The sequence below is a fragment of the Acanthaster planci genome, linkage group LG02, assembly GCF_054643075.1.
Source record: "Acanthaster planci isolate LZ-2023a linkage group LG02, COTS_SCS, whole genome shotgun sequence".
Taxonomy (NCBI): Eukaryota; Metazoa; Echinodermata; class Asteroidea; order Valvatida; family Acanthasteridae; genus Acanthaster; species Acanthaster planci.
Window position 1 is genome coordinate 35,898,985 of NC_141778.1, and position 14,616 is coordinate 35,913,600.

The window sequence follows — 14,616 nt, forward strand, 5'->3', positions numbered from 1 at the left end:
TGTGGAGTGTCTTCAGTTAGAGGTCCAGAGTCTTTTGCATGACGCGGTGGCCCCCCGCACGAACTTGTCTTATCAGAGGGCTTGGCATCTTTTTCAACGGTTCAGTCAAACAGATCAATATGGCCATGGTTATGTAGTTTCCATCCCAGCAGCGCATAGCCGGCAAAACATTATGTGCCCCGTCCGGGCGACTTTGTCCTATCTTGACTGCTCCACATCCCCCCGTGGCCCGTTTTTGTCACATTTCGATGGGCGTCCTGTCACGCGTTACCAGTTTGTCGCGGTACTCCGTCGTGCCCTTGAGTTTATAGGGCTTTATGACGCCAGATTTACCTCTCATTCTTTTCGCATAGGGGCAGCTACGTCTGCAGCTATGGCAGGTGTGTCTGAGGATGATGTTAAAATTTTAGGGCGTTGGAAGTCTGGGGCTTACCGACGTTACATTCGGATTCCCCCAGCTATTTTCCATTGAACGCTACACGTTGTATTAGCTTACGTACTTTGCTCGTGTTTTGTTCCGATTTTCTTTTCATTTTTCTTGCGAGAATTGGCCCCTGCCAAGCCAACTGTGTGGGTCATTGGGGACAGCTCTGTGTGCTGGTGTGCTCGGGTGGCGGGGTCATCGCCCTGGGGAGAGCGTCTTAATCGGCTGGCCTATATCCACTGGATGGGACGGCGAAGACTCCAGATGTTCCAGTTCTCTGATTTCCTGTTGGAAGCGTGGTCGGCAGTTCCGATCTTACCTGACGTCATCATCCTGCAGTTTGGCGCCAACGACCTGGGGCTTGTACACAAACATTTACTGAGTATTCTAGCACGGCAGTGCATCAATTTGACCAGAGAAGCACTGCCGCATACTGTCATTTTTTATTCCGAGTTACTGCCCCGCCAAACTTACCCTCACGCCCTAAAGCAGAGTTCCCTCGAGCGTACGCGACGTTCGCTCAACGCGTACGTTCATTCATTATTTCGAAACTCTCATGGGGGTGTTATTTGGCACCCCAAGATCCAGTGGTCGTCCGCGGCGTTATTTCATGCGGACGAATTTCATTTGACTGATGATAGTTGTTCGCTCATTCTCCACAACTTCTACCAAGCCCTGGCGCCGTATTGTTTGCCTGTTGCATCTCCCCTTAATACCACCACCTGAGGTCTATTTGGCGGCGGTCATGTTGCCGACTTCATTCAGCAACAAGCCCGTTTGGCGTGAATTTCATTCAGGGACCGCAAATTGACCTCGGTTTAAAGGCACTGTATTCTTATTTACGACACTTATGGGAATGTGCCGAAAGGAAAGGCCTGATCCCTTCCTTTGTCGGGGGAGTCACTAGATTATTAAGGGCCAAATTAAGAAAAGCCATTTCGTACTCACTAATTTCTGCTGTTTGACATAAATAGCTGTAAGTGGTTGTTGAAAATGCTCATTAGTTGCCCATTATTCCAGCAACCCAGTGTAAGCCCAAGTCGGGCCGCACCTCGTGGAAATTGGTGTCCGATCCCAGCGTTGGATGGCTGGCCCAAAGTTATTGTATGCTGGAGTAAATCCTTGCTAATTTGTTCATGAAAGTTGGGTATTTTTGCATTCTGCCAGTTGTAATTGCTGTTTGAATTTGCATATCGAAGGCTTTGTACCGAGCAGGTACATCCCAGTATTAATTTACCGCTCCATGTGCTTTGGGCGGAAACAAATGCTGATATGATAATTGCTTTCATACATTTTTGCTGATGGCTCTATGTATTTGCTGATATGAGTTGCTGTTCCGCGTCACCAGGCTCGGGCGGGAACAATTGCTGACATTTGCTGATTGTCATAGTACCGGTACTTTTGCTGATATGTGCTGCTGTTCCGCGTCACCAGGCTCGGGCGGGAACAATCTCTGTAATTTTTGCTGAATAGCTACACTTTGCTTGAAACGCATTGTAAGATATACTTGCAGTTCCGCGTCACCAGGCTCGGGCGGGAACAATCTCTGTAATTTTTGCTGAATAGCTACACTTTGCTTGAAACGCAATGTAAGATATGCTTGCAGTTCCGCGTCACCAGCTTCGGGCGGGAACAACCTGAACTGTGTCAAGTTCAATAAACGGCTGCTCAGGCCAATCGACACAAAAGTTGGAATGCGAGTGTCCACCTGTCCCTGAGTTCAGTTCTCTGGTCCTGTGCATGCGGGGATAATCAATTTGAGGCAAATTAAATTGCAGCTTCAAATAATTTATCACCGCGGAACATTGGAGGCTCTTGTCACTAAGTGGGTCAGTAGTGTTTACTTGCGGTTGCTGGCAAGGTGATTTAATGCCTCGAACTAGTTACTGGCGTGACCTTAAAATGGTAGTAGCACTGGAGAGAGTTACTCCCGGTCACTTTTGCTTGAGCAGCCGTGGCGCTTGGTTGAAAAAGAGAAAATCTGTCTGTTTTGCAAAAGCAACCCTCCTCCACCCCGTTCAATGCCACCACCTGTCAGCTGTAGCTTACTTTTATACCTAATTTGTTGCCTTGCAAAACAAATGTTGATGGCATTCCGTCGGTAGTCCACTTTGCCGATTCTAGAGTAATTGACAGTGATCCGGTAAATCCTGTACTCGGTTGCCAGTTTTGCGGAGCCAGAAGGGAATTTCCCCCCTTTTTTTCTCCTTAATGGTTTTAGGGGGGTTTTCGCCCTTCTTAGAATGGCAAAGTCACCGACGTAGGTGGTTTGTTTGGCGTGAATTTCATTCAGGGACCGCAAATTGACCTCGGTTTAAAGGCACTGTATTCTTATTTACGACACTTATGGGAATGTGCCGAAAGGAAAGGCCTGATCCCTTCCTTTGTCGGGGGAGTCACTAGATTATTAAGGGCCAAATTAAGAAAAGCCATTTCGTACTCACTAATTTCTGCTGTTTGACATAAATAGCTGTAAGTGGTTGTTGAAAATGCTCATTAGTTGCCCATTATTCCAGCAACCCAGTGTAAGCCCAAGTCGGGCCGCACCTCGTGGAAATTGGTGTCCGATCCCAGCGTTGGATGGCTGGCCCAAAGTTATTGTATGCTGGAGTAAATCCTTGCTAATTTGTTCATGAAAGTTGGGTATTTTTGCATTCTGCCAGTTGTAATTGCTGTTTGAATTTGCATATCGAAGGCTTTGTACCGAGCAGGTACATCCCAGTATTAATTTACCGCTCCATGTGCTTTGGGCGGAAACAAATGCTGATATGATAATTGCTTTCATACATTTTTGCTGATGGCTCTATGTATTTGCTGATATGAGTTGCTGTTCCGCGTCACCAGGCTCGGGCGGGAACAATTGCTGACATTTGCTGATTGTCATAGTACCGGTACTTTTGCTGATATGTGCTGCTGTTCCGCGTCACCAGGCTCGGGCGGGAACAATCTCTGTAATTTTTGCTGAATAGCTACACTTTGCTTGAAACGCATTGTAAGATATACTTGCAGTTCCGCGTCACCAGGCTCGGGCGGGAACAATCTCTGTAATTTTTGCTGAATAGCTACACTTTGCTTGAAACGCAATGTAAGATATGCTTGCAGTTCCGCGTCACCAGCTTCGGGCGGGAACAACCTGAACTGTGTCAAGTTCAATAAACGGCTGCTCAGGCCAATCGACACAAAAGTTGGAATGCGAGTGTCCACCTGTCCCTGAGTTCAGTTCTCTGGTCCTGTGCATGCGGGGATAATAGCTTTTACTTCAAGAAAACAACCAAGGAGGAAAGCAATGTGGCTATAAACTAAAGAAACCCCCAAAACGAAGAGAGACCAGCACTCTACGTGACTCCTCTCACAACAGCATGCGCAGGAATGGCTGTCTCGAATTTGGCACTGCACCACACCATAACCTGTGCGTGCTTCGCTAGGCATTGACAATGCACAGTTTTTCCTGGCTATGTAAGGAAGAAATTTCCTCTACAAGTACATGTGGAGAAGTTTATGGGTACCATACAAATGAATACGCAGCGCATGAAATTCGGTTGATTACAGTAGAAAAAAGGAAGGGGGCCAAGAATAGAGCCTTGAGAAACACAACACATTTTTTTTAAGATGATTAATACCCCTAATAACCACAGATTGCTGTTGATTGGTAAGATAACTTTTAAACTAACCCAAGGCCATCCCCCTAATTTGATAATACTAAAGTTTGTGCAGAAGAACATCATGATCCACATCGTATTGTGCCTGGTATTAAATCAATCGAGAGCCGTTTTGGACGTTCTGGACTCGTGGGTATCATTGACATTCTTGACTAACGCCCTTAAGTTTTGGGGTATACTTGGAACTTATGCCTTGGGGAGTTCTTGTGGTCATGGGTATCCCATTTGTACAGGGTTCAGCTCAATGTGCATGGTTTTATGAGAGGTGGCTGCAAGTGCTGCCTTGTGTACCGGTTTGCCCAATATACGTATGTTGGTATTCCCCTGGAGTTTATGAATAAATCCATATCAAAGCTGTGGCACACAAACCACACACACACACAAAATGGTTTGCCCACTTTCCTTCTTTTTGAGTTTGAGTATAACCCACGTTGTTTATTTTTCACTGGTCCTTTGCTGTTAAAACAACTGCTGCATGGCCCACCCAGCAAGGACACTAATCCAACCCACCAAAACTGATAATATCAAGGACATGAGAAAGTACAGGTTTAATGATAGCACTCGTTGTGTGCTGTGTTCACGGTTACCACTGGTTACACTTGAAGATTGCATACCCGTAAGTGGCGCAAGCCCAAACACTGGGCACTTCAAATTTTCACTTCCAATGTTTGTGTATGGAGTAATACTTTACCTGCAATCTCACAAAAGGAGAAATTTAATCAAACTCCAAATATTCGCATTCATAAATGTCAATTTCATATACCAGCTTCAAAGTTTGGGCCCAAATTTTTCTTTCAGAAGTGTAAAATGAACTCTTTTCAATGCCCCCCAAAATAATTTAAAGTTTTTGTTACGTGAGAATTGGTAAACTTTTATTGAACTTCTGAAATTTGTCGTGGAATTTTCTGAGATTTTGAATCATAATGTTCATACCATTAGCTCATCACCCAGCATCCGATTCAGGGCGCTAGGTGAAGAGCAAATTCACAACAGGCCATTTTACCACACGCCTTGAATACTGAAAACTGAAGGATACTGTACAAGTCTTACATGCATCCTTTGGTTCACGACAACTATGCAACTTGTCTTGTTCCAAAGCACATTATAATAGGCCTTTGAATAAAAACATGTGTTATCACATACCAAAGGTTCCACTTTTGGGTACACCCCCCCACAGGATCTGGTCAGGCAACAGGCTTGCCAACCTGGGAAAAAGATGCCCACTACATGTAGATGTACATACATGTACAGTAATAAGGCAATTCCGTGGTCACAGAATTACATATTAGAACAAAATTGACTATTACTTTCCATGTTATGAATTAGTCGTTGACCTCCCTGATTGTAAACACCTTAATAATGTCTGGTTATAGCCCAACCACCAAACCAGTAATAAAATATTGAAACATCCTACATGTGGAAAGGTCCAAGGCCCAGAATATTTCAGTAACGGAATTACGTCAGTAAGTGAAGCATGTTTTCAAACATAATTTTTAAAACGAAATCTATAAAATAGAGGCCACTGGTACTCATTTATCTTTTTTATACAGTACATGTACATGTACCTATAGTTTCAACTTTACAGCAGTTTTAGGGTATTAATATGCACAAATATTTCATACTCCCCCATCATTTTTCCAAAAAAAAGCAGGGGTAACGGAATTACAAAAATAGTAACGGAATTACACATGTGAAATGTACCTTGAAAAATGCCACTGCTTGAACAGCAGTCTTTCTTTTTTTTAATCCGGGCATGTTTTTCAGCTTTATTCATGTTAATATAAACCATAATACAATGAATCTGAAAGCCTATACCTATCTGAAAGCTATTACAATTTTTATACCTAGCAACAAGGATGTATTTGAAAAGAACATGAAATTTCCAAGTTCTGAACCCCGAGTTGTGATCAGAAACAAGGCAGTTGCTTCAAATTACACTTGTCAGCTTCAAACTGCTTAATCTTGCTTCAGTTTGTGGGGTAAGACTTGTTCCATGTATCCAACAGCATACATTAAGCATGGTCACAGAATTACACAAACTAGGAACACTGAATAACCTAATGTGCAGTGAAATCACAATATAATTGTCCATACATGTGTCAATGCAGTTACATGTATGCATTATTAGAAATGAAGAACTGCAATGCAGTCATCTATAATGCAGACATCTAGAGTGATTTGATCTCAACCATATAAGCTACATGTACGTGTACATGTACATGTACATGTAAGTGTAGTAAACAGTTGGACTGACCATATCCAAATGCAAGGCAGTTGACCATTTCTAGACATGGTCCAAAGGTGAATTTTCAGTAGTTGAAAAAAAAGACTTCCAAAAGTAAACCGACAAAATGTAAAGAAAAAAACTTGCCTCAAATATTTTTCATCAATTTTCCTATGTTTATGGAAAAACATAAACACATTTTAGTTATAGCTTGGCGTGTACACTTGTAGCTTTTGAGAGCTGACATTTGGTGCTTGATTTTATCTGTCAAATTACTCATCAAAAATAAATCTTGACTTTTGGTGGTAAAAGCAAATGCATCTGAACTATTCATTGTAGACCAATACAACACTAAACAACACTGTAAATATTATGTTCAGTTCTTTTGTCCAACTTGTCTTTCATTTTAACATGTTTTTGAACAGTGGAAACACTTACGGCTGCAGGAAATTTCAAAATGATGGCTTGAAAAGCAATACAATAAATAATGTAATAAATAATAAAATAATAAAAAAAGCCCCACTTCCTTCATTTTTTCAAAAATCTGGATGAGAAACATGTTTTTTTTACTTCGCCTAATTTCCAAAAAACTTATGGCTCCATGCCAGGTGTACATTTATTGACAATGCACAATTTAATTTTCATTCCATCAGCTTTAAATTTTGCCATTTTCTCAATTCCCATACGGAATTGCCCGATAGACTTTGTCTCAGTACTGGTAGGTACATGTACATGTACCTGCAAAGGACTCAAAATTCCTCCATAACAAATACCCTGATGACAGCATCTGTGATTCATGCGGTACAACTGAAGATTTTCGGTACTGGTAGCATTTCATGCTTGAGTGTAAACAGTTCACTCTTCATACACAGTCTCTCCAAAAGACACTTGGCTTGACAGATAATCAAATGATCCTCACACATTTCCTGTGACAATATTAAACAACTTTGTTCAAATCCAAATTCTGTTCAGTCAAGTGCTGATGAAATGAAAGGATATCTGAATGTGTCGATAACATGTTGTACTTAGCAATTAGAAGGAGGGCAGTTCCACGGAAACATCAACCTCTGGGCCAAAATTTCAAACTGGTCCATACTTTCATGTATGCTTTCATTAAACATACTTCATTTCTAACAACATTCAAGAATTTGGTTTTTATATGATACTGAAAAATTGGTTTTAAATACTGAGACATTGGGGAAAATATTTCCCCTCGGAAAGATTTTCTGTTTTTTAGCCTGATAATAATTTTTGGTTCCAGTTTTGTTACAGTTTGAAGAGTGCCCCAATAAGTAAACAATGACAGAAATGAGTTTTCGTTTTCCTTTTGAAATTCGATGTAATGTCTTATTTTATAACACTTACTTTCTTATGTACGTCCGACACCAAAATGACATATTTTATCCCCTCAGTGCACCCTTTAGCAAAAGACTGCCAAATTTACAATACAAAGCTCAATGAGTTCTTTCTTTCTAGATATCAGCTTAACTCCCTAAATTATTTTTTCAAATACTCAAAAATTGTGGAATCAATTGTGTACGTCCGACACGCTGTACATGTACGTCCGACACTGTCAGAACCATGCATTGCTGGCAATGCAATGCTTTTACACTGTACAGAAACCCCTACCACCTCATTTGCATACATGAAAATGAGGCTCCAACATTTAGTAAAAGTACCAAATAGGCTTCCGACTTTTGTTTTTTACTAATATGCATTAATTTGACTATTTGGACATACACATCCTAATAAGGTTATAATTAGGGCCCAAAGCCATCCCACCTGTGTCATGTATAGACAAACATGTGCTTTGCATGTATTCAAAAGTAAGTCATGTCAGTGTGAGCTTTGCTGAAGACAAGTAAAGTTCTAGGTGTTGTCAAAGACTTTACAAAAGTGTGTTTTTTTATACGTTTGTTCAAGGTACATGTAAAATCAATTAGTTTCACTTTCTGCTGCTTGAGGAATTAAAGGGGGTGTTCCACTTGTATATGCTTTCCATGGCATATACATGTACAGTATCTATCATGAAACATACAATGTAAGACTGTAGTTTTAAAAGCATTACGCCATTAGTCTTAAATTTCAGTGAAAAGGATAATCTCTTAGCGTAATTGCTAGCCCATTCCTTTGATTTGGCAATCATCTAAAAGGGTATATAAACATCTACTCATTTAGCTTCTTTTTAGATTTTACATGTGTACTATAACCTGTGAAGTGTGAACTGGAAATCTTTAAAACTTGCAGCTTAGTACACACACAGCATTTGTTTAATTTCATGTTCTAAGATCAAAAGACCTTACAGGTACATGTATGCAATTGTCTTTTAATTTGATTTATTTACCTAAAGGATTGTCAACTGTAGAAAACTCTTTTTTTAGTTTGAATGTTTGACAGTATATGACTTGTTTAAATGGGCAAAATTTGCATAAATACTTCCAGACAATATTTTCCTTCATACTGTTTCACTGAATACCCCACCATCCAATGCCTTTCTACATGTAGTTGCTTTTGATGATTTTTGTATGGCTTGGCATTTTCTGTTGGTTTGGAAGTTTACTAAAGCCTTCATGAAGGTAGAAAAATGAGACAAGCTTGGGTTTGAACTGATTACCATCTATTTTGAAAAGTCAGCTTGGACACGTACCTGTACGCCCGACACCAAAAACTGTACGTCCGACACCAATAAATGCTTTATCTGAAAGTCATAACAAGATAAAAATGTGTCTTGCCTTGAAATTTATTAACAAGGGTCTGCTAAAACTAAACACAGGAAAACTACTTCTTCAGGTCCTAGCATTTCACAGAGTTTGTGAGACAAAAATGGAAACTCAAAAAATTACAGTACATCCGACACCCTGGTGTTATGAGTCAGTTTCTACAAGGATAATAATTCTGAGTGAGAAATTTTGTTATTAAATGAATGTACCAACTAGCTGATGAATTTTATCAAAATCTGCTTCAGGATTATAAGTATAATTTTTAGTTATGTCAGAATTGAGAGGGGAAAAGATCGCAATGATACAAATGTGATAATGTGAAATATGTACAAATTTTCGAAGTTAAGGTTACAGTAAGGAAAAGCTCAACACTTCTCAAACTAAAAGTCCAAATGTCTAAATACCTCCTGGAATTGAAGCATGGGCTATTCAGGAACAGATTTCCTTAAAAATTTAGAGTGTTGGAGCTTTAGTTATGTAGGAATTCAGAGGGGAAAAACCAGAATACTGCATACGCGATCAGGTGAAATATGTACAAACTTGGATAATTAAGGGAAAAGCAATGAAAAGACTCAATACGTATTTAGCCAAATGGCCAAATATCTATATACCTGCTGAACTTGAGGCATGGACTGTTAAGGAACAGATTTCTTGAAAATTTTAGACGATTGGAGCTTAGTAATGTAGGAATTGTGAGGGTAAAAAATCGGGAATACTGCGATTAGATGAAATATGTACAAAATTTCAAAGTCAAGGGTAGAGCAACGAAAACACTCGTTACCTCTCAAACTAAATGGCTGAATATCTAAATACCTACACGATTTGATTCATTAATTACTTTCCAACTGATTTCTTGGAAAATTCAGAATTTTCTGACCTTCAGTTATGTAAGAATTTAGATGGGAAAACATCAGAATGCACCAAATGAGATGGGGTGAAATATGTAGGAATTTTCAAAATTAAGGGTAGAGATGCAAAAAGACTCAGTACCTCTCAAACTAAAAGGCCAAATATCTCAATACCTCCTTGATTTGAAGCATGGGCTATTTGGGAACAGATTTCTTTAAAAATTTAGAGTGTTGGAGCTTTAGATATGTCAGAATTGAGAGGGGAAAAGATATGAATGCTACAAATGTGATGAGGTGAAATATGTACACATTTTCATGGTTAAGGGTAGAGCAACGGAAAGACTCAATACCTCTTAAACTAAATATCTAAGTACTTACACGATTTGAATCATTGATTACTTACCAACTGATTTTTTGGAAAATTTAGCATTTTCCGACCTTCAGTTAAGTTAGAATTCAGATGGGAAATCATCGGAATGCCCCAAATGAGATGGGGTGAAATATGAACGAATTTTCAAAATTAAGGGTAGAAACACAAAAAGACTCCATAGCTCTCAAACTAAAAGGCCAAATATCTATATACCTCCTTGATTTGAAGCATGGGCTATTTGGGAACAGATTTCTTTAAAAATTTAGAGTGTCGGAGCTTTAGTTATGTCGGAAAAGAGAGGGGAAAAATCGAAATACTGCATATGCGATGAGGTGAAATAAATACAAATTTGCAAAATTAAGGGAAAAGCAAAGAAAAGACTAGATACTTATCTAGCTAATTGGCCAAATATCTATATACCTCCTTGATTTACAACATGGACTATCCAGCACAGATTTCTTTAGAAATTTCAATTGTTGGAGCTTTAGTTTATGTCAGAATTGAGAGGGGAACTGATCGCAATGATACAAATGTGATAACGTGAAATATGTACAATTTTTCAAAGTTATGGGTAGAGCAATGAAAAGACTCAATATTTATCTAACTAAATGGCCAAATATCTATAAACATGTACCTGCACGATTTGAATAGTTGACTATTAAGGATCTGATTTCTTGGAAAATTTAGAATTTTTGGACCATCATTTATGTTAGAATTCGCTGGGGAAAACATCATAATGCAGCAACTCAGATGGCTGAAATATAGCACATATTCTCAAAGTTAATGATAGAGCAAAGAAAAGACTCAATACCTCTCAACGAAAAGACCAAATCCCTAAATACCTCCTTGATTTGAAATGTGAACTATTCAGAAACAGATTTCTTTAAAAGTTTAGAGTGTTTGAGCTTTAGATATGTTGGAATTGAAAGGGAAAAAGATCGGAATACTGAGTAAGATATTTTTTTAACTTAATGTTTTTCTTTTTTGGTTTTGGTGTGTGTATTGACTAGTTGCTTTAAGCCCTCACATTTTAATGGAATGTTCTTTCCCCCTTCCAATTTAAGTTGACCAGGCCATGAGTCTTCTTTAGGAACTTTCTCATTGTATACACCCCTCCAATTGGAGTCCTTCCATGCAGGTCTTTTGTATAGTGTAACTAGTTTTCTTTCACTGATAGAGAAGTATTGTTTAGAGCTGAATTAGAGGTGGGAGTCCTCTAGGAAGTTTTTTTCCCCTTTCCTGAGCAGTTGGTTAAATGTTCACTCCAGATGTCTTGAACAATAAACCAGTATTGAAGGTGAACCTGTGTCTGTGTCTTTTTCCTTAGTAAATTAGGTTAGCCAGGTTCTGGCAGAAAGCTGTTTCTTTTATTATTTAAAAATCAGCTTGAGCTTGTTGGAGTGAAGTGTGAAATGGAAGTGATGTGGAAAGAACCATAGCTAGGCCGAGAGTCAGAATGCCAGATGATTCCGCTATGTCAGCATGACATTTGAGTAGCTCCCAAAAGCGTTTTCTCGTTGGCCAAAAGATACAATTAGAGGCACTTTTGCCAAGTAGGCACAAATCCAGTTGCCTCATGCAACAACTTACCTGCTGCGGTTAGAACAGAACCGAGGAAAACCCTGCCTGTCAGATTTTGTTGTCAAGGCCAGCACTGGAGCAGAACTCAACCACCTTACACACTTTCTACTAAAGAGAAACTCGTAAGTGTAAACACCCTATTTATTTTGGCAGATTATTTTCTAAAGTTCACTGATGTTTTGACAAGATGAAGTTCCTCTCCTTCACTGAAAATATTGATAGAATTTGTAGATACAATTTGATTTGATTTCACAGTTATACATATACTTGTCAAGGGTGAAGGATTTGGCTGTGTCAATTAATCCAAAAGCTATTACGGATTATTTTGAAGTTTGAATTATAGTCAGGAACTTATCTTTTCCTTCCAAGTTAGAAATGCAGTACTTGTACAGTTTGGCCATTTCTTTAAAATTAGATGGTCAGTGGTCACTCTTGATGTCAAGCACAACTACCCTGCTACCCATGCTACCCAGTGTCACAAATTGATTTGGATGACACAACATCTACAAATACTCGAGTGCAGTGCTGAGAATTGAGCAAGCAAGAGTTGACACACTGCGGGAGCCGGAACTTAAGTATAAGGGATGTATACATTGAAAACTACATGTATTTCTAAATGAGAAAGAACAAAGCCTTGGTGCATGTTTATGACGATGAACTCTAATCTTCTGTGATTGTAAGGAGCTTGAAATGATTTGTAAAGATTCAAATTGATTTTGTATTTCACTGATTAAATTTAAATTGGAAAGAATTCCATATACGAAGTTCACTTTTTAGGAGAAATTTTTGCTCAAGGGGCGACATTTATTTTTGGGAGATAGAGATGTGAAAGGGGGTTCAGTAATTTAGGGGGACAGGTTTAAAAAGAAGGGGCCCCACGCAATAAAACGGCAAAAAAGTGAGTCCTTTTGCCGTTCTTTTTTTCCCATACTATATCCTCTACCGTTTCCTTTTTCCTTCACTATCCCGTCCTTTTATTTCTCCACAGTTTTCCTGTCATTAGTACAAGGATTATTACAGTTAGTATACACATTTAATACATTTAATCCAAATTGTGTCGTAAAGGGGAATCAAACCTGCAATGAAGAGAACTGTTAGGTATAGAAATACAGCAGTCTAACTGACCACGCCACACGAGCGCTTGTTGCCGGAGGAGGTCGATATGTTCCATATAAAGTTACGGTTGAATTAAGGAGAGGTCACGATGAGGTCAAGATGAATATTTAAAAAAAATAAATATTTATGAAACTGAATATGTAATTATTCACGAATATTTGTATAGATTAGAATATTTAAATATAAATAAATGATTCGGTTCATGCGCACACGTCGTGCGCATTCGCCATGTTCTTCAGAAGCAAAGATGGCCGCCTGTCGATGTAAACCTGGTCCATGTGTAGCTCCAAAAGTGTGCCCAAAACTCCACATTTCTGTCCTATGATGTTCAGCTCTTCAATGCCTCTTGGAATCGTCTTCATTCAGCGATCAAAGTAAGGATACTTTTGTTGTAATTACGCGATATTACAGTGAACTTCGTATATGGAATTCTTCCCATTAAATTTGATCTTTTTTGGAGTAAAAAAATACGTTAAATTGGATAGCTGAGAATCAGAAAACAAAGAGATAATTTAACGGTTTATTGTAAACCTCATTTTTGCCGTCAGCTTGATGAAATCCTTGATTGAATTGTGCTCTTTTTATGCCTATGTATAAAGTTTTGTAAAAAAAAAAAAACAGTTGTAAACCAGAAAGGAAGAACACTTCAATACTGAGAAGTTTCCGCCTCATCCTTTGGCATTCTCATTCTTACATACTGCAAATGTTTTTACGTGAAATATGTACAAATTGGCAAAATTAAAAGAAAAGGGAAAAATGTACTAATTTTCAAAGTTAAGCGTAGAGCAAAGAAAGACTCAATACATCTCAAACTTAAAGTCCAAATATCTAAATATCTCCTTGATTTACAACGTGGACAATTTAGGAACAGATTTCTTTAAAAAATTTCAACTGTTGGAGCTTTAGTTATGTCAGAATTGAGAGGGGAAAAGATCGCAATGATACAAATGTGATAAGGTGAAATATGTACACATTTTCAAAGTTAAGGGTAGAAACACAAAAAGACTCAATACCTCTCAAACTAAAAGGCTAAATATCTAAATACTTCCTTGATTTGAAGCATGGACTAATTTCTTTAAACAGAGTGTCAGAGCTTTAGTTATGTCGGAATTGAAAGGGGAAAAGATTGAAATACTGCAAATGGGATTAGGTGAACTATGTACAAATTTGCAAAATTAAGAGAAAAGCAATGAAAAGACTCAATACTTATATAGCTAAATGGCCAAATATCCATAGACCTGCTGTATTTGAAGCATGGACTATTAAGGAAAAGATCTCTTGAAAAATTTAGACTGTTGGAGCTTTAGTTATGTCTGAATATAGAGGGGAAAAGGTAGGAATGCTACAAATGTGATAACGTGAAATATGTACAAATTTTCAAAGTCAAGGGTAGAGCAAAGAAAAGACTCATTACCTCTCAAACTAAAAGGCCAATTATCTACATAACTCCTTGATTTACAACGTGGACAATTCAGGAATTCAGAGGGGAAAAGATCGGAGTAGCGCATATGCGATGAGGTGAAATATGTACAAATTTGCAAAATTAAGGGAAAGCAATGAAAAGACTCAATACTTATCTAGTTAAATGGCCAAATATCTATATACTTGCTGAATCTGAAGCATGGACTATTAAGGAACTGATTTCTGAAACTTTTAGACTGTTGGAGCCTTTGT

The 14,616-nt window shown here is 38.6% G+C and overlaps 1 protein-coding gene across 10 annotated transcripts in view; it reads right to left on the reverse strand.

The window, feature by feature from the left end:
• The window catches only part of LOC147800202 (uncharacterized), a 111,981-nt gene that overhangs the window by 71,735 nt on the left and 25,630 nt on the right, over positions 1–14,616 (reverse strand). The window contains exon 1 of one of the 10 annotated variants that reach the window (XR_015424308.1): positions 8,955–8,994. The exons of the other annotated variants lie outside the window; for them this stretch is intronic. The gene's annotated coding sequence lies outside the window, so the exon portion shown is untranslated. Of the gene's footprint in view, positions 1–8,954; positions 8,995–14,616 lie in introns of those variants that run through there. 10 annotated transcript variants of the gene reach the window in all.